The sequence below is a fragment of the Sminthopsis crassicaudata genome, chromosome 6 (genome assembly GCF_048593235.1).
Source record: "Sminthopsis crassicaudata isolate SCR6 chromosome 6, ASM4859323v1, whole genome shotgun sequence".
Lineage (NCBI taxonomy): Eukaryota > Metazoa > Chordata > Mammalia > Dasyuromorphia > Dasyuridae > Sminthopsis > Sminthopsis crassicaudata.
In genome coordinates, this window is record NC_133622.1 from 107,878,781 (window position 1) to 107,900,495 (window position 21,715).

The 21,715-nt window shown below is 35.3% G+C and overlaps 1 protein-coding gene across 3 annotated transcripts in view; it reads right to left on the reverse strand.

Moving 5' to 3' along the window:
• The window catches only part of FAT1 (FAT atypical cadherin 1), a 168,711-nt gene that overhangs the window by 114,266 nt on the left and 32,730 nt on the right, over positions 1–21,715 (reverse strand). The window lies entirely within an intron of this gene.

Below are 21,715 nucleotides of genomic sequence, written 5' to 3' on the forward strand. Positions count from 1 at the left end.
ACCAGACCTACATAAAAGGTTTGATCTTCAAATACAGAACTCAAGAGATTTCTAAAAAGGTAAAAAGAAATCTTGAGAACTATACTTCTGTCAAAAAAAAATATGTAAAGAACATATGTACAATTTGTCTCAGAAACTGGAGGTGGAAAGGAAATTATATCATAAAGTGTAAAGTGGTGGTACTACATCTCGTGAAGAGGCAAAGGTAACCTAGTATATCTGAGAGAAAGAAAGGAGGGAGATGAACATAGAGTGTATCAATAGACATATTCGATTTATGGTGAAACTTCTTCCACTTCATTGAAAAGTGAAAGGGAAGGAGTAAGCTAAGGGGAAGGGAATACAGTAATTTCGAGGAAAAGGGGTAAAATAAGGGGAGGATCTTTAAGGTGGGGGAGGGATCCTAAAAAGGGAGGGCTGTGAAAAGCAAGTGGTGTTCACCAGTTTAATACTGGATAGGAGGGTAAAAGGGAAGGAAAGGGGAAAAGCATAAGCAGGGGTTAATAGGATGGCAAGTAATATAGAATTAGTCCTTCTAACCATAAATGTGAATGGGGCAAACTGCCTCATAAAGAGGAAGCAGTTAGCAAACTGGATTAAAAGTCAGAATCCTACTATATGTTGTTTACAGGAAACACACCTGAAACAGGATGAGACATTCAAACTAAAAGTAAAAGGGTGGAGCAGAATCTATTATGCTTCAGGCAAAACCAAAAAAGCATGAGTAGCCATCCTCATCTCAGATCAAGCAAAAACAAAAATTGATCTAATTAAAAGAGATAAGGAAGGGCATTATATCCTGCTAAAGGGAAACATCAATAGTGAAGCAGTATCAATAATAAACATGTATGCACCAAGTGGTGCAGCATCTAAATTCTTAAAAGAGAAATTAAGAGAGCTGCAAGAGGAAATAGATAGCAAAACTATAATAGCGGGAGATCTCAACCTTGCACTCTCAGAATTAGATAAATCAAACCACAAAATAAATAAGAAAGAAGTCAAAGAGGTAAATAGAATACTAGAAAAGTTTGATATGATAGATCTTTGGCGAAAGCTAAATGGAGACAGAAAGGAATATACTTTCTTCTCAGCAGTTCATGGAACCTATACAAAAATTGATCATATACTAGGGCATAAAAACCTCAAAATCAAATGCAGTAAGGCAGAAATAGTAAATGCATCCTTTTCAGACCATAATGCAATCAAAATAACATTTAATAAAAAGCCAGGGGAAAATAGACCAAAAAATAATTGGAAACTAAATAATGTTATACTAAAGAATGATTGGGTAAAACAGCAAATCATAGACATAATTAATAACTTCACCCAAGAAAATGACAATAATGAGACATCATACCAAAATGTGTGGGATACAGCCAAAGCAGTAATAAGGGGAAGTTTTATATCTCTACAGGCCTACTTGCATAAAATAGAGAAAGAGAGGGCCAACGATTTGGGCTTACAACTAAAATTGCTAGAAAAGGAACAAATTAAAAACCCCCAGACAAACACAAAACTTGAAATTCAAAAAATAAAAGGTGAGATTAATAAAATTGAAAGTAAAAAAACTATTGAATTAATTAATAAAACTAAGAGTTGGTTTTATGAAAAAAACCAACAAAATAGACAAACCCTTAATAAACCTGATTAAAAAAAGGAAAGAGAAAAAGCAAATTGATAGTCTTGAAAATGAAAAGGGTGAACTCACCACTAATGAAGAGGAAATTAGAACAATAGTTAGGAGCTACTTTGCTCAACTTTATGCCGATAAATTCGATAACTTAAATGAAATGGAAGAATACCTTCAAAAATATAGCTTGCCCAGATTAACAGAGGAAGAAGTAAGTAGTCTAAATAGTCCCATTTCTGAAAAAGAAATAGAAGAAGCTATTAACCAACTTCCTAAGAAAAAGTCCCCAGGACCAGATGGATTTACAGGTGAATTCTACCAAACATTTAAAGAACAACTAACTCCAATGCTATGTAAACTATTTGAAAAAATAGGGATTGAAGGAGTCCTACCAAATTCCTTCTATGACACAGACATGGTACTGATACCTAAACCAGGTAGATCGAAAACTGAGAAAGAAAACTATAGACCAATTTCCTTAATGAATATTGATGCTAAAATCTTAAATAAGATATTAGCAAATAGACTTCAGAAAATCATCCCCAGGATAATACACTATGACCAAGTGGGATTTATACCAGGAATGCAGGGCTGGTTTAATATTAGGAAAACTATTAGTATAATTGACCATATTAATAATCAAATTAATAAAAATCATATGATCATCTCAATAGATGCAGAAAAGGCATTTGATAAAATCCAACATCCATTCCTCCTAAAAACCCTTGAGAGTATAGGAATAAATGGACTATTCCTTAAAATAATAAGGAGCATATATTTAAAATCTTCAGTAAACATCATATGTAATGGTGATAAACTAGAACCTTTCCCTGTAAGATCAGGAGTGAAACAAGGTTGCCCACTATCACCATTACTATTCAATATAGTACTAGAAACTCTAGCCTTGGCAATAAGAGCCGAGAAAGAGATCCAAGGAATTAAAGTAGGAAATGAAGAAATCAAATTGTCACTTTTCGCAGATGACATGATGGTATACTTAGAGAACCCCAAAGACTCTGCTAAAAAGCTACCAAAGGAGAGTCAGGAATTATATGAGCAAAATTACAAAACACTTGCCACAAAAATAAAGTCAGATTTAAATAATTGGAAAGACATTCAGTGTTCTTGGATAGGCCGAGCGAATATAATAAAGATGACAATACTCCCCAAACTAATCTATTTATTTAGTGCTATACCAATCAGACTCCCAAGAAACTATTTTAATGACCTAGAAAAAAATCACAACAAAATTCATATGGAAGAATAAAAGGTCGAGAATTGCAAGGGAACTAATGAAAAAAAAGTCAGAAGAAGGTGGTCTAAGTGTACCTGATTTAAAGCTATATTATAAAGCAACAGTCACCAAAACCATTTGGTATTGGCTAAGAAATAGACTAGTTGATCAGTGGCATAGGTTAGGTTCACAGGGCAAGATAGTGAATAAAAATAGCAATCTAATCTTTGACAAACCCAAAGATCCCAAATTTTGGGATAAGAATTCATTATTTGACAAAAACTGCTGGGAAAACTGGAAATTAGTATGGCAGAAACTAGGCATGGACCCACATTTAACACCACATACTAAGATTAGATCAAAATGGGTCCAAGATTTAGGCATAAAGAACGAAATCATAAATAAATTGGAGGAACATGGGATGGTTTACCTCTCAGACTTGTGGAGGAGGAAGGAGTTTGTGTCCAAGGGAGAACTAGAGACCATTATTGATCACAAAATAGAACATTTTGATTACACCAAATTAAAAAGTTTCTGCACAAACAAAACTAATGCAAACAAGATTAGAAGGGAAGTAACAAATTGGGAGAAAATTTTTACAGTTAAAGGTTCTGATAAAGGCCTCATCTCCAAAATATACAGAGAATTGACTTTAATTTATAAGAAATCAAGCCATTCTCCAATTGATAAATGGTCAAAGGATATGAACAGACAATTTTCAGATGATGAAATTAAAACTATTTCCACTCATATGAAAGAGTGTTCCAAATCACTATTGATCAGAGAAATGCAAATTAAGACAACTCTGAGGTATCATTACACATCTGTCAGATTGGCTAAGATGACAGGAACAAATAACGATGAATGTTGGAGGGGCTGTGGGAAAACTGGGACACTGTTGCATTGTTGGTGGAGTTGTGAAAGAATCCAACCATTCTGGAGAGCAATCTGGAATTATGCCCAAAAAGTTATCAAAATGTGCATACCCTTTGACCCAGCCATACTACTACTGGGCTTATACCCCAAGGAAATACTAAAGAAGGGAAAGGGACCTGTATGTGCCAAAATGTTTGTGGCAGCCCTTTTCATAGTGGCTAGAAGCTGGAAGATGAATGGATGTCCATCAATTGGAGAATGGTTGGGTAAACTATGGTATATGAATGTTATGAAATATTATTGTTCTGTAAGAAATGACCAACAGGAGAAATACAGAGAGGCTTGGAGAGACTTACATCAACTGATGCTGAGTGAAATGCGCAGAACTAGGAGATCATTATTCACTTCAACAACAATACTAGATGAGGATATATTCTGATGGAAGTGGATATCTTGAACATAGAGAAGAGCTAATCCAATTCCAATTGATCAATGGACAGAATCAGCTACACCCAGAGAAGGAACACTGGGAAATGAGTGTAAACTGTTAGCATTTTTTGGGTTTTTCTCCCCAGGTTATTTTTACCTTCCGAATCCAATTCTTCCTTTGCAACAACAACAACAACAACAAAATTTGGTTCTGCACATATATATTGTACCTAGGATATACTATAACATATTTAATATGTATGGAAATGCCTGCCATCTAGGGGAGGGGGTGGAGGGAAGGAGGGGAAAAATTCGGAACAGAAGGGAATACAAAGGATAATGTAGTAAAAAATTACCTATGCATATGTACTGTCAAAAAATGTTATAATTATAAAATTAATAACAAAAAATTACATATTACGTTGTGTATATGAAAAGTGGTGGGCTTTCTTCACCACTGCTACCAACAACTAATATACAATATTTGTATACATCAGTAATCGCCCAAGGTCACAGCAGTAAATGTTAGAAGTGGAGTTTTCTGATCCCGGAGGTCGTACCCTTCTAATTCTATTGAGTTTGAACATTAATATAATGATTTTACTAAATACTTTCTCTCTTTTTCTGATTCTTTGTTATATGGAAAGAATAGTCTTCTGGTAATGGGAAAGGACAAGAATATTTTAGGAAATGGAAGTGATTTGTAAGAGAAAAGATGAAACAAAATATATATTAAAAGAAGCAAAAAAGTGTTAATACACTAAATGGTTTATAACCATAGGTTTAAGTCAGGCCCTCTATCATCTTCCCTTGTTCTGTTCAAAGGTATTAAATAATAACCTGACTTAATTCTTTTCCCCCTTGTACATACTGTTTAAATTGTTGCCAAGGTAACTGTTCTAAAGCACAGTCTTGAATTCAAATTATTCTCCTGCAAATCTGGAGCAGCTACTCTTTAAGCCACTTTGCCAAAGAGGCAAAATAGAAACCTACCTTTCCAATCTTCCTGAAATACTTCTTCATGTACTCTCCTGACAATGTGGAGAGAGATTAATTGGTCTTCTCTCATCTCAATGGATTTGTCTCTAATGCTTGGGATAGACCCCCTTTACTCCATTTTCCTATTGAAATCTTTCTCTTCCTGCAAGAAAAAACATGCCTGCCTGATTTCCATAATGTCTACATGAATGTACTCCCTGTAGAAGGCAATTTAATGTAGGATTGTTTTGCCGCTTCTACAAAAGGCATTCCTCGCTACCTCTCACTTACAAAACCATTCATCTTCATAAAAAGCACCAGTGGCCCTTACAGACTCTACGTTCAAAAGCCGTGTTGCGTTTTCTTCTCTGTACTCCCAGTGCCTAACCCAATGAGCATAGGGAAAAAAATGTTTGTTAAATTCAACTGAACCCTAATCCACAATGGTTCCCTTCTTCACTTTAACATTTTCAATAAAAGTTACCAACACTAAACCTCAATGTCACGGAAAGCCCAGAATCAGCTTTGGTACTTTCCAAGATTACTGTTATTCTATCCTAACCCATCTCATGCTCCAGTTTTGCCAATAATTTCTTGCCTAACATGTAGTATGTATGTAACATATTCTCAGGGAAATTTGGTGGAAATCTGACTCAGCTCAAATTCTTCATTTCAGCAAGTTCCTTGGCTAGTTATCTCAATATTATCCATAGAAAAAGTATTAACAACTCAAATCAATGACAAAAACAAAATTAGCAACATAACTAACCTATTTAAGAAAACATACTCTTCTTCAGGAACTTATTAGACTGATAGTATAAAAAAAATAATAAAAAAGAACTACTAATTATAAATAAGTCTTGTCTACTAGGTAAAACAGATCAAATACAACTGGGAATATTCTGTTACCAATAAGAAGTTATAAGATGTACTTAAAGGTTCATTCAACTGCATTTCTTAAAATCAAATGAAACATTTAATTCAGCCTGGCTTTCCCCTTCAATTATTCCAAATTAGTGAGGTTTATTTTATGTAAATATTGACTTCTGTATTCTTAGCTTCCTATTATGAATTGAGTTTTGTACCATGAAACTCAGGATCAAAGATCTGAAGACTAGAAATTGTTCTAAAAAATTCCTGTGTGTGTGTGTGTATGTGAGAGAGAGAGAGAGAGAGAGAGAGAGAGAGAGAGAGAGAGAGAGAGAGAGAGAGAGAGAGAGAGAGAGAGAGAGAGAGAGAGAGAGAGAGAGAGAGAGAGAGAGAGAGAGAGAGAGAGAATTGATAGGCCTTATCCTTTTAGTGACCTGTGGCAGCTGTCCACACCTGGACACAATGATTTGCAAGGAGAAATGACAGTTGGTTCAGTTTCAAAAGAAGGGAATGCTACCAAACTCCTACAGCAAACTTTGCATCATTACCATATATTTTCCAAAGCAATCAACATGCCTTTTACAAGTGAATGAGCACATGTTAATCATTAACTTTAAGAGCAATAAAAGGGGGAGAGGTAGTACATTTTAGTTCACCCCATCCTTATTGATTGAAGCACACCTTTAAGAAAAAGCTCTCAACAGCATGATAAGGGGAACGAATTTAAACAAAAGAAGTATGTTTTCCATTTACTGCTCTATGTTCAATTTGAACTAACTGGAAATGTCAATCTCCTGTAACTTTGGCAACTCCTTTCATGTTTGAAATCAAGTCATGAATTCAGGAATCCAACATTAAAAGTCCACTTATAAAAGAAACACTGATTCTAAGAGAGGGGAAAGAAAGAAATCTGAACAAGGGCCACTCTCACTAATCCCCCAGGCAAGGAAAGGTATATGACCATTGTCCCCAAGCCAAAAATGATAGAGAAGGAACCAGGGAGCCCATTCTTGTCTTATCTAGCATCATTTTGATTCACCCCTCCCTTTCTTTCATTATAGGAAGGGCACAGCAAGGGCATTACACTCAGATCAAACAAAACATTCCACCAGACAGAGGTATTCACATGCCAACTACATAGCAGATTAATCTCTTCTCACTGGGAAAGAATGAGCAAGCTTTAAATTTCAAGATGAATGAATTCAAGATGAATCAGTTTTTTTTTTTTGGGGGGGGGGTTGGTCTGCTCTTAACAGAAAATTTTAAGTACCTGACAATTTATCAAATCATATTCTGTGAAGGAATTAAATAAATGTCTACTATTATTGCTGGATGTGAAAGCCAATTTCTGGGGAAACACCAGATATAGTCAATCAAATATTTGGAAACTACAATAAAATATGTGAATGCCCACTTTTCCTTTAAAGTCCTTATTTAAAATCATTATGGTTCTAATGACTAGTGAACTAGTTCCATCATCACTAGTTCACACCCAGCAAGCTTTTTGGTGTGAACTTAATTCCTATCTTGGCTAAGGATTTTGAACTGAACTTCTGCCATTCCCCCTCACTCCAGTTAAACAAGTAACTCATTGTTTCCTCTTGTTGACTTTTAAACATTTATAATGATTTTAACTGTATACATTATTTCAGAGCCCTATGAAATATCAATAGGGGGATGCTGCCATGTCTCTGACATGTCTCAAATATGTCTGCCTGATTTCCATAATGCCTACATGCCCTGTTAAAAGGCAATTTAAAGTAGGATTATTTTGCTGCTTCTACAAAAGGCATTCCCCTCACTCCTCACTTACAAAACTATTCAGTCTCTTCATAAGAAACAGCAGTGGCTCTTACAGAACTCTTGTGTTTTCTTATAAGTCACATATATGTACAAAAGTCTGCTTATTTATAGTCTGGGGGATCCAAATTCATTTCTAGGCACCCATAGTTTAGGAAGATACACTCAGTGAAGAGAATCTATTTTTTTTTCATTTAATAGTTTGATTTAATACCAAAATGTTGATTTATAGTTACAAAAACTGCCCAAAACAAATTAAATTAATCAGTCTCAGAGATCCACCCCAAATTCCTGGAGCTTTCCTGACTCAATTTATTAAAATCTCTAGAGCTAAGACAGCAAACAGAACTCTGGGAAGTAAGCTTGGGGAAATACAGTCCTGAAAAGCTGGAATCAACCAACTGTTCCATTTAAACAGACAGCCATTGTCTGGTTTAAAAAAATAATAGATTTCTTACTTCCAGATGATTTATCAGCATATAAAGAATTAAAGTTGTAGCTATTCAGTTCTGCCTATTCTAGACTAGGAACTTGCAAACAAAGCACAATGTATGTACTCAAATGGTTATATTTTCTTCAATCCCCAAGTTCTAAAGAGTCAATAAAATAAGGGAGGGAAGGTTTGAGGGGGACTTGTCCCCTCTTCTAACCTACATTTAACTGATCAATTATCTATTAAATTAAGGAGAGGGAGAAAGAAGGATGGAGGAAAGCAGAAAAAGTAGAGGGTTTGAAGAATAGTGAGGGCTCAGTTGAAATGCTGGCTACAACAACACAGTTGCAGTGACAAGTTTTGAGAGTCTGAGGACAAAAGAACAAGCATTCAAATCCTATCTCTGTCATTCATCTACTTCCAATGAGACTTTGGACAAGTCGCCTAATCTGTCCAGGTCTGTTTGCTAAGGGTCATATTGTCTCACATGGACATCAAATTACTAATATAAAACTTAAAAATGTCATATGTTTAAGGAAATGTAATCCTTCAGGTCCTTAAAGAGTGAAGAGACTATGAGTACAGAATGTTTCATACATTGTGAGACTATCAGTTGGTTTTGTTTCACTGTTGTTTTTTTTTTAATGAAATTTTTATTGAGGCTTTGAAAAAAAAAAAGTCATATATGTTTATATCAAACCCTTCTATCCAATGAGCTTTCCCTCACAACAAAACAATGCCCCTTTCCAGCTCTAAATCTGTGACCTGGGACCTACATGCTCTGTTTCAGTGGGTAAATTGGTACCTCTCTGATTGTTTCCCTATCTGGGTAATATAACACTTGTACTTACCACCTTACAGCTGAGGAAACTTAGGCTTAGAAAAGCACTGACTTGCCCACAGTTACACTGTTTATTGTTCCCAGATGGCAGAACTCTGTAAACTATATACATTTTACAAAATCAAGCCGTTATTAAGCTCCATTAAAGCTTTGATCCGATGTCTTATAGTGCCATGGAGGTAACCTTTAATTTCTGAAGGCCTATGTTAGTGGAGCAGAAACTGTGAAAGGTCCTACTAAGATGGAAAGGTTTCAAGAACGATTTTGGCAGCAGATGTATGTCTCTTGTCCAAAGACAAGCCTGGTTCATTCTGGAAAGGTTCATCACCAGAAGGTTGGACACCAGGAGATTTTTTTTCCAGCCATAGCAACGGATGAAAGGTATCAACAAAGGTTTATTAGGAGGACAGTGTTGCAATAATATCCTTTTTGGCAGAAAAGAAATCACACCAATGAAAGCAAGAGTCTTCAAATCATCATCATTATCATCATCATCATGATTATCAGTTTTCATAAAATTGCTATTATCCTTCATTTATAGGATGTATTGTTAACATGATATATACATAAACACAATTGATAAAGAAAGGTAACTTTTCCCCAAGAATGACATGAAATCCTTTTTTTTTATGTCTCAATAGAATTATTACATAAAACTGATGCCATTTGGACTCAATTTGGCTAAAGGTCTCAAATGGACATCAAATTACTAATATAAAACTGAAAAATGTTATAAGGAAATGCAATCCTTCAGGTCCTTAAAGAGACATAGGCTATGGGTACAGAATGTTTCCTACATTATGAAATATTGTATTTGCTGACTTTGTTTCACTGTTTTTTTGTTATGCTCACTGGATAGAAGGGGGGAGTGACGAACATATATGACTCTTTAAAAGCTCAATAAAACCTTAAAAAAAAGTTTAAACAACTTTAAAAAAAATGTTTTATAGGATAAATATATGCTCAATCGTACATAGAAAGGAATGAATGATGTTCTGCAATTCACTATTCACCTCAGAAGCTAAATGAAGTCAGGAAAATCAGAATTCAAATTCTCTACCTGACCCTTGCTAGCTATATTAGCAGGGACAAATTATTTAACTTCTTTCAGTCTCAGTTTTCATTCCATATAAAATGGGAATGATTATATGTGTAATATAAATATCTAAGAGGCAGCATAACATAAGAAAGTTCAGATTCAGGACCAAGGGTCAAAATATCCACAGGCTATGTAACTCTGGGCAAATAACATCACTATCAAGTGACCTCAGACAACCCTTAGGGACTGCAGTTTGCAGAGCAACTTTTACTGTTAGTAAAAGGGAATTTTCCCTACTGGAGTGGTCAAAGACCAATGAAATCATGGGTCCAGTCCTCCAATCATAAAAGAAATTATGAAAGAAATAAATAAAAACCAGTATCACCTCATTTGTTTACTGGGAAGCCTCCCTGAGATAACACTTTATAAATGTTAGTATTTATCATTACTATCATTAGAATTATTATTATTATTAGGGGGGAATGTCAATCAAGAAAGGCTTCATCTAAGTTGGGTCTTGCAGGAAAAGAAAGACAAAGATAAGGGATGAAGAAAGGACTGGTATATGAAGTACCAGAGACAGAAAAAGGACAGTTTAAGGGGGAGGGGAGAGGAGAAGAGTAGTAGAGTGGAATAAATGAAAAGCTTTTACTTTTAAAGAAGCCTTAAATACTCTTTTATCTCCCAAACAAATAAACCTTGAGCTGTGCTATGAGGAAACTAGACATGAAAGAAGGAAGAATCAACAGCTATCGATTTAAGAACTCACTTCTGTATTTAATTAATATAATAGGGGATTATTTTTAAAAATTAAAAACAAGACTAGAATTTTAAACCAACTCTGAAAATAAATCTGTATTTATTTCAACCTTAAAAAAATTAAATTAAATTGGGTTTTATTCTCTAATTATGTCCCAATACTGTAAATGTTTAAATTTTTAAAGAAAAGAATAAACATTATGTAATTATTTCCAAACTCCCTTTCTCTGATCTTAATGGGGACTTCAAAAGCTAAGCAGATGCCACAGTAGGAAATAAATCTGCAACACAACAGATGCACCCACAGAGATATGGCAAGATGTACCTTCCATGGTTTTGGTAATCATTTCCTTTTATTATTCCTCTGCTCATAAGTGCTTTTTCTACTCAAAGAGAGGCCTGAAGAAGTTAATAGGCCCTTAATATGCCCTCTACTGCCTGAATTGATTCCTGTTTAGAAAGTAATCTTGAAACCACATGTGGCTGCTTCACACCCAGTTTCCATAACCCTCCTGCAGTGAAATGGCCCCTTGGCAACTCTTGTTTCCAGCAGATCAGGCAGTGACCTAATCAATAGGGTTCAAAATAAGACAATCCCCACATTCAAAAGCCATGCAAAAATGGGGGTGTGAATGGCTATTTACCTGTCAATGGGACAGTTGGCCCAGCAGGGGAGTTTGTTAAAGTTCTCAAATGACTTCAACAGATGCCCTTACCAGCATCTGATGCAAAATAAACAATTTGCTGAAGACTACTTTTAACTGTATAAGGAAAGGTGGGGTTTTTTGTTATTAAATCGAAGGAAAAAAATATATCTACACCTGTATGACCCAAGAAATACATCAGATGAATCAAATTAATGTGAGTTGCTGACCTATGTACTAGTATTCAATCATAAGAGATTATTTGGCCAGAAGATGAAATTTCCCAATTCTAATTCTATGGGTCAATGAACTAATAAAACTGTGATTGTTTAAAGTTTTTGGGGAAAAAAATATATATATATAAACCTAGTAATGATGCAAAAGAATCAATAGGGTTGATAGAAGTGTAATGTATATCCCCAAATATGTACATACAGAGTCTAAGAAAACTAGAAATGTCATAGCAATTATTTTGGATCACAAAGAAAAAGACATTTAACAACTGCTTATGTTTAAAAAAAAAAAAAAAAAAAAAAACCACACTTAAGTGATTTGCCCTGAGTCACACAGCTAGTAAATATCTGAAGCTGAATTTGAACTCAGGTACTTTGGATGCCAGGGCTGGGGCTCTCTCCACTGTGTCACTTAGCTCCCCTTCTCCTTAGGTTCCAATTTCTTTGTTATAAATTACTGTAGGGTGGGAGAGAAGGATAGACTAGAACTTGCAATATGCAGGCTAGCCACTGAGGAAAGGCTCTACACGTAAACCAATCATTTTTTTTAAATTTTGAATCAGACCAGATCTCTTGAAAAAATATTTTTTAACTTAAAAATATCATATATACTCTAGAAAGCAAGTTTAAGGAGAGACAGAGGAAGTATGGTATACTTTACCAAAGACATGATATGGGTCCCAGCTTTTATACATACCAGCTATGATCTTAAATGTTGATCTTAAGTTTCTGAATCTTTGAAAAAGGTTTACTTTACTTGCTCCTTTACTGCAAGAATCTTTTCAGATTTAAAATTCAGTGTGTTACAAGCCTCTAAGGCTTATCCTAATTTTGATTATTTCCAATTGATCTTAATTCTAGCTGATTTATATATAGCTATTCCCACGTTTTCTTCCCCATTAAACTGTGAGCTTTTGCCTTTCTTTGCATCAGAGCTTAGCACAACAACTAAATACTCAATAGGATATGACTGGGACCAGCATTTCCTGATGAATTATCCTTGACAGACCTTCCTCTTCCCACACAAACTGACCGGCCTCAGCTTCCTCGTCTGTAGCTTAGAAGCAGGACTTCTTAGGCTTGAGGGGTGCCAGGGACCACATAATCTGCTGAACTCTGATGACTGATGAATCAGACTTATTTCCAGATGGAGACAAAGTGGCCACATTCAATGCATCCTTGCTGAATGCCCTTGGTGTGATAGGGCAAAATTAACCTCCCTCCTTTTGTTAAATTGTCAGTGACTTGTAAATACCCCAAAAATTTAACCTGAACTAAAATCCTGACTTTAGAGTTCTACCCACAACACTGAATAAATGAATAAATGTTTGCTGATTGACTCACAATTATATCAAGAAGCAATATGCTTTAAAAAAAAAAAGAAAAGAAAAGAAAAGAAAAAAGAAATTCCATGACTTAAGAAATGTGTTTTTATTAAGAATTTAATTAAAAAATTTTATTAAGAAAAAAAAAAATTTCCTGTAGAAAAAAAGCAATAGCATTTATTTCCTCCAAAGTATTCTAATAGTTATCACAGCATTGTAGCTGAAAACAGACAAAGAGAAAAAGCAAATTTTTTTTTAAAAGGACTGAAAATTAGCCTTTGGGCTATTTGCAGCTACTTAAAAGCAAACATCAGTGCAAGAGCCCAATGTCAAATAATTATCCAACTAGTTTCCATCCTGCTCTGACACTCCTTTCTCATCAGAAGAACTGCTTCCCTATAATATTTTAAAAGCTGTGCCTGGATTCCAGCAATCAGCATCTTTGACAAAACTGTTTTCTGCAACACAAGCAAAATGGGCTTTTAAAGTACTTGCTGAAAGTCATTAGACACAATATCTGGCACCCAGACAATACAGAACTCAATCTGCAAAATCACTGAATTCCCCCCCTTTTAGGTTCCCCCACCCCATTTTACCACCAACCAGTTGGGAATTATTTCCTTTTCAGATACAAACTGGAACAGTAGAAGATACAGGGTGGGTGCTGTTACCACCTGCTAAAGAGCCTTTGGGGATTAATGTAGGAGCTCTAAAGTGCTTACTGAAGCAAAGGACTACAATTGAACTACAGGAAAGAACTACAATCTACCACAAGAATTTCCTAAAGAGTAAAGACAGTGACTAAGTCCATTTTCCCAAGTTTGGACTAGGGGTTGGTTTGGAGCCAACCAAATCCATCAAAGTCAGTCATTTTACCTTTTAGTGGACGCTAGCTTCTTAAACTGTGATTTGAGTCCCCATATGGGGTCTCATAACTGAATGAGGGTGTCACAAAATTATGGTTTATCAACAGCAAATGTTTGATTTGTATACCTATTTTATATATTTATATATATATACCCACAGTCATATGAAAATTTCTCGAGTGAAAAGGGGTCAGAAATGGAAAAAGTTTAAAGAAGCCCTGACCTAGACAATAACCGGGAATTTGGGAAAAAAGAGAGGAATTTAAGAGGAAATATAATGAATTAAACTTGGAACATGTGGTTAAGATAGCTAAGATTTTTCTTTTACAATTTTGGTTGGAAAAGATCAACCCCAAATTTATATTCTCCAGTATTTAACCAAGTAAAAAGATTAAGATATTTAAAATATTTCAAAGTCATTAAATTAATTATAGTGTTACCTGAATTTTATTACTTTCATCAAATTTCTGTATTTTATTAGATTTAATGGAATAAGTAATTAAAAAAAAATCTTAGGATTGTTAGTACTAAGAATCACAGTAAGGCCTGATATGAAATAGTTCACATCACAACTATAAATCAAATACAGTATAGTCTTTTCCTTCAAAGAAGCTATAAGTAAACAGAAATGGATGATAGATGATCAAGAACAGAACAGCTCTCTAGGTCAATTTTGTTTTTCCATGAAAAAATTACACCATGATCCATCATCCAAATTAGCACTGTCTAATAAACTCAGGGTATTTATTTGATTATTAGACTTAAAAGTTTTTTATGTCTAAGTAAAATTCTAAAAGTAATACGTCATAACTCAGTCTTACATACTAAATAATGACATGGATGCCCCCCCCCAACCAAGCCCCAATCTAGCTTCCCAGGAAAAATGACTCATACCAAATACTAAAAGCAGATAGTAAATTTTGAAGCATTTCATACCTCCCTGAAATATCTTGTAAGGTTATTACCTTTTACATATTGGCCTATCCAAAGTAAAGTTATTTTTTTGTTTTTAAAGTGTATAGTGATGAAGCCCCAATATGTCTCATGATGTTTTCTAATCCCAAGGACTAGAATTTATAACTGTAACTCTAAATTAAACAACTTGGATGTAATTCATCTTGGATGTTTATTAGTTTCTTATGAAAGAAAAAAAAAACCTGGTATGAGACATCTGTGGGTAAAGTTTCTCAAGATGACTGTCAATATATATTGTTCTTTGAAGAATTCAATTTCATGTCATGAATGAATGGTCTGTTGGAAAACACACCACACATTCTGAATGTGAATGGTCACTAATTTGAAAGAGAGAGAGGGAGAATGGAAGGAGAGAGGGAGAGGGAAGGGAAGAGGGAAAGGGAAGGGGAAGGGAAATGTTAAGAGGAGGAAGGAAGGGAAGGAAGGAAAGAGGGAAGAGAGGGAGGGAGGGGAAGGAGGGAGGGGAAGGAGGGGAAGGAAAGAAGGAAAGGAAGGGGAGGGAAAGGAGGGAAAGGAGAGGAAGGAGGAGAGGAGAAGGGTGGAGGGAGGAAAGGGAAGGAGAAGAGGGGAAAGGAGAGAGGGGAAGGTGGGGAAGGAGAGGAAGGTGGGGAATGGAAGGAGGAGAGGGAGGGAGGGAGACAAGGGAGGGAAGAGAGGAAAAAAGGGAAGTAAAGAGGGAGGGGAGGGAAAGAAGGGAGGGAGGGGAGGAAAAAAGGGAAGTAAAGAGGGAGGGGAGGGAGGAAGGGAAGGAAGGAAGAAAAGAAAAAAGATGGATTTCAATCTTCAGCAGCAATCATTTAATCTTGGTGGTTCTTTCCTAATGTCTTTGAGAATGTATATTAAGGAATTCTCTCTCCAAAGGGTAACTTTGTAAAGGTAATCTACAAAATTCCAATTTAATGTACTCTCAAAATTATGTTCCAATACAATATGTTCCAAACAGTTTGTTGGATCCTGTTAACATCCACATGATGTGAAGGGGGTCTCTTAAGAGACAATTTCAATTCTAATGATGTTTTTCTAAGTTACTAAATATTAAATTATCAAGATACTTGTTCTGTGATAAGACTTCATTTCTTCTATTTTGCTCCATGACCTGACCTTCTCTCTGTATCCATGCAGAGATTCTCCAAGCCCTTAGGCTCCCAGATTAATCAGCTTTCATCCTGTTATTTCAAGCCAAGACGTGTTATATGAGTAAATCAAAACTATGATGAGGAAAGTTGCTATCAGGAAGGGATAACTGTAGTTGTATTATATTGCCACTACTAATGCTGCTATTGACAATGCTATTAATTGCCCATGCACAGATTTATGAAGGAATGGTTTAGAAGTGTAGGAGGAACAAATGGAGGAAAATCCAAAAATAGTAGAGAGGCTGGGGTACAGGAATACATTTTGCATATGCAGCCACTTAAGAGCAGTAAAAAAAATTTTTAGCTTTTTATGGGAATTAGCCTGCTTAAATTAGAGGCTAGTTACTGATTTCCCTCCCCCCATTACTCAAAAAGTAATGTGTAACCTAACTATAAGAGGGGACACTTATAAATAAATAGCAGCAATCAATTAAAACTGCTGACATATTCATAATATACTCAACAGATGGCTTCAGATCAGGTTATCTGCATGTGTTCAATTTAATCCAGAAAACTGAAAGTCTCAAATAATATTTCTATGAATCTCTGGAGGTAATTTTTTTATTTTAAGTTTTACAGAGTTCCTGAATAAAGACAAAAGAAATTCTGAAAATTAGAAACAGATCCCTCTAACTTGAAGGTTTGGTTGTTGTTGGTTTGTTTTGTTTTTTTCCCTCAAGAGATGAACATTTTCTCCAAATGATGCATAGATAAAGTTTAAATTCCATATACCAACATAACTAAAGCCCAAATTTAAATGCCATATACCAACATAACTAAAGCCCAAGTTCTGTAGCAGAATTGGAAGAAATAAATGTTCTGAGATATAAACTTAAATGTCTTTACCTCATTTCTAGGGCAATGAAAATTTGCAAAACAGTTGAAAGCATGGGAAGACCCAAAGGCACTGAGTAACTCCACATTAGTAGAATTTAGGATTCTCATGCTCAATCTAACAAATTGTGTTATCTTTTAGAAAAGATATTGTTCAAAATAAAAGACATGTGTGTTATTAATAGTCTACTAAGGGATTATTTTGAGAAAGGGCTTTAAAATGAGAAAGTAATTTATCTTTATTGTTGTGTAATTCTACTTTAGGGCAAAAAATAAAATAAGACAAAACACAAAACCCTATGTTTCCAGAAGCTGGAAAGTGAAACAGTAGTTTATCTGCTTAAAGGTGAAGAAAAAAAATCCTACACAGAAATTCTCAATATCCCACCTACGTTAACCCTCCTCTGTAACATACATAGATAGAATGGGGAGGCTCTGGGACACCAAACAGAACATTCTGGAAGTGGTTGACAGCCAAGAAAAATATGGATACAGTGCCTGATACATATCAACCTAATATAAATATTAGCCTTATATTATTATTATTATTATTATTATTATTATTATTATTATTATTACTATTACTATTATTGTCTTGAGGATATATCACATGCTGCCAAAGTCAATGGAGATCATTCTGTAATACCCGAATCGATATGCCTGTTGCCCATTAATCAAGAGATATCCAAAATATTGAGTAATGAGGATACTGCATCTTAGCCCTCGCTAGTTTCCTTCACATATACTTTGTGTCTGTCTAGTTTGTATCACTTTTGGCCCTGTCTTCTCTGTAATCATCTCTCTCATCCAATTTAAATTCCCAGATAACCACAGTCACATTATGATTGCAGTTATTTTTTTCTCACTAAAGATTCAAAATAACAATATCTTTCAACCCTCAATACACTCCAGGCACACCATCTTCTTCATAAAGTCTTTCCTTATGCCCCCAACCTCTAGTGAAAACTACCTTGAATGTTTTTAACAACTTATGCACTCATTGTTCAATCATTTCAATTGAGTTTGATTCTTTGTGATCCCACAAAGATATTGGAGTAGTTTGTTATTTCCTTCTGCAGCTCATTTTACACATGAGGAAACAGAGGCGAGCAGGATTAAGTAATTTACCTAAGGTCATTTAACTATTAAGTGTATGATGATGGATTTGAACTCATAAAGATGAATATTCTTTATTCCAAACCTAGTGCTCTATCCATGGCACTAATCAATTAACTTTATATTTATATTTGTACATTACTGATGTTCCTTTTTAGAATGTGAGCTCCTTTGTACTTATACAGTATCCAGCACGCTGTAAATGCTTAGTAAATGAGGGATGGTTGATGGAATACATCTACTAGTCCAATATGGCTAGAATGTAAAATATGTGAAGGGATATAATACTAAATGTGGCTGGAAAGGTAACTCAAAGCCAGACTGAAGTGGATTTTAAATATTAAACTCGGTGGTTTGCATTTTATGGTAAAAAGAAACAGGGAGGTTTAAAGCAGACTTCTGCTGAAGGAGGTTATTTTTGGCATCTGAGGAAAGGACAAATTTGATAGAGGAAAAACATGGGAGATGGAGGAGATGGAGAAGTGAGTGTAATATTCAGATAAGTGTAACAGGAATTGTAAAACGGTTATTACAGTACTCTTGTCCTGGTGTGACATGATGAGTGCAGAGAAGAAAACAAAGGTGAGAGAAGTGACAATGGTGGGCTTACAGACTTAGATAACAGACTCAAAGCAGAAGAGATGGAAAATCAGAGAGAATTCTGAGGTTTTAATTCTGGATAATGGGATGATGTTGATATCATCAAGAAAAAAAGCAAAGATTTAGAGACAAGATGCTTAAATATGAAGTCTACAATTTAAAATGTTGAGTGTTTAAAGTAAGCTTATTAGGTATAAACATGAGGTCTACGTTATAAATAGAAAATTATCTTCAGTAGATTTAATGGTAAGATTCAAGTTTAATTTTATTCTGAGTCAAATAATATTCTGCTAATTACATGAAAACATGGAAATTATTCATACTTCCCACAAGTATTAATCTACTAGATGAGGTTTTTTGGTTTTTAAAAAAGTGTCTCTGATTTCTAAAATCTAAAATGTAATGCCTGTTACTGTATCCCAATAAATATTTAGGCTGATAATTGTGTCTAATCATTCAGTTCATAATTTTCCATTCAAGAAAATGTAGCTATCTTCACCTGGTTAATAGATTTCTAAAAAAACCCAGAAAACATTATTTATCTGATATATTTTAAAAGCTGAATTATTGAAAATATAAAGGTACATCAAGCTTAAAAACCTATTTTTAAGGTAATCTGTAAAGTAATATATTTGTGATCTAGAAATTACCTGCAGCCTGAGATAACAAAGAAAATACATTGTCCAAATATAAGAGTGAGTATAGAATGTTTTGAAACTGGGAAGGAATTTATTACAGAATGTCAGTACTGAATAGGTTGCTTCCACCATTGGCTGTATAGTGAAGATAAAAGTTCCACCACATTTCCTTCAGTTTAATAAAATCTCCCACTTGGAGAATTAGTTTATTTAAATTTTTTCAGGCAGTATCATGCATTATAATGAAGAGTAGTCTTAAAGAAAGGTTGGGCAGTTTTCAGTCAAAATAATAATTGTCCCTTCTTTAGCTGATGTGGGCTAACCAAAAACTAAGATGCTCTGTTTATTAAACTCCATAATTCCCTGTTTCTGAAGTCTCTTGAATCAAGATTGTTTTTGTCTGTCAACAAAGTTAGCTTTTCTACTAAAAATCTCAGTCTTCTGACAGATCATATTACGGGGATAAAGCAAGATGAATATTTGGTAAGTAGCTGGAAGAGTTTCTAAAGTAAATTGGAAAGAATCTAATCCTAGTTTGCCACACATGCACTACAGTCTTAAATACTTGAGAAGAAAGGACTATGCCAAAGAATCAGATGCAAAAAAGACTCTTGGCCATAATTTCACCTGGGAAGTTTGAAGACAGGTGTCATTTTGAATGGCTGTGCCATTAAAAAAAAAATCTAAGTATATATGTCTGTGCTACAGAGAAGAATAACTTTAGGTCTCTATTTGACCATTCAAAAGAAGAGTCTCACATATCCCACTTCTATCTCCCCCCAAAACTGCTGACTTTCTTCCACCGACACTGTTGCCACCCTCCAAGAGAAGCGACAGCAGCTGAACCCCAATTGTGGAAGGAGAATCCTGAATAATGAGGCAAAGGGCAGCAGAACTGAGTGGAGAAAAAGACTTAGATAATTCACCATGACATTGCAAGGTTTTTTCTTTTAAGTAATGAAAAATGGGAATATTCACTTCAAGCTTCCTCTCTGATGTTGCCAGAATAACCTCCAGCTGTTTCATGGAGCTACATAGCTAAAACCAAATCCATTTGCTTCTATTACTGCATTTGACAGAAAACTCTGAAAGTGATCACTAGTCATGTCCCTTGCACCTAGTAGAGTGTTACCATGGTAACTTCTTTCGATGCCTCCAATTACATAATTAGTGATGAATAATAAAGCTTGATGTGATTTCAGACTCAAAATTTCAATCTCAACCCTGCCCTCCCCACCCCCCCACACACACCCAAGGATTTACTGGACAGAATCACAATCGTATGTATATTCTTTCAAGTCTGACTTAAATATTTAATTATTTAAAGAACCAATCTATCTATCTGGAAGTTCACACTTTAAAATTTTAAGTTGGGTGGTGGAGTCCTTTCCATACTGTACATTATCATAATGCACAAACTGGCTAAGGTCAGGCAGGAGCCTTGGGGACAGAGCATCACTGAAAAAGAAGTCATTCACCAAATAAAATCGATCCTATCAATGATCGCATCTTGGGGATGACTCTTTAAAGCAGGGGTTCTCAAACTACGGCTCGCAGGCCAGATGCGGCCCGCTTGTGGCCCGCCAGGTTATGGCCAATGGGCTGAGGGGCGGAGACAGAGTGTGGGCTTTTGTTTTTACTACAGTCCAGCCCTCCAACAGTCTGAGGGACAGTGAACTGGCCCCCTGTTTAAAAGTTTGAGGACCACTGATTTAAAGTATACTATGAGAAAACCTTCATAAGGCTACGTATAAGATTTCTAAAAACAAATCTTAACAAGGAAATTGAAAATAACTGGACTATGATTCATTTAAACAGCAAAGAGCAAATTACATAGTAAAAGTTTGGTAGACTATACAAAGAGGCAGCTGGGGGCTCAGTGGATCGAGCACTGGCCTGGAGTCAGGAAGACCTGAATTCAAATCCAGCTTCAGACATTTACTAGCTGTGTGACCCTGGGCAAGTGACTTAACCCTGTTTGCCTTGAACCACTAGAGAAGAAAATGGCAAGAAATTGCCAAGAAAACTCAATAGTCTTATCAAATAGATAAAAAGTACAAATATGCCCCTTGCAGGAATTACAAACTAGCTCCTTTGCCATAGCTTCCAAAAGTCTGATAACATCCAAGAAAGAAGACAAATCTGAGAATCTGTAGAGTTTGGACAAGTCCCTGACTGAAAGGAGGAGAGAAAAGATAAATATGAAAAATGAAATGATACCAAATTTGTGAATGGGAAGGATTTGGGCTTGTTTGGAGTTTTTTGGGGACAATGACCACTGCAGTGCTCCCTCTACCAATGCAGTACCAAATCTGTTCTCTCTGCACTCATACAGAAAATGAGAGATGAAACGGGATGCCTAATTACATACAACAGCTACTTTTGAGGCAAGAAGTGAACTTAACTCTTCTTGATTCAGACATTGGCTTTCCACGTGCCAAATTGCCCTAGAATTAAAT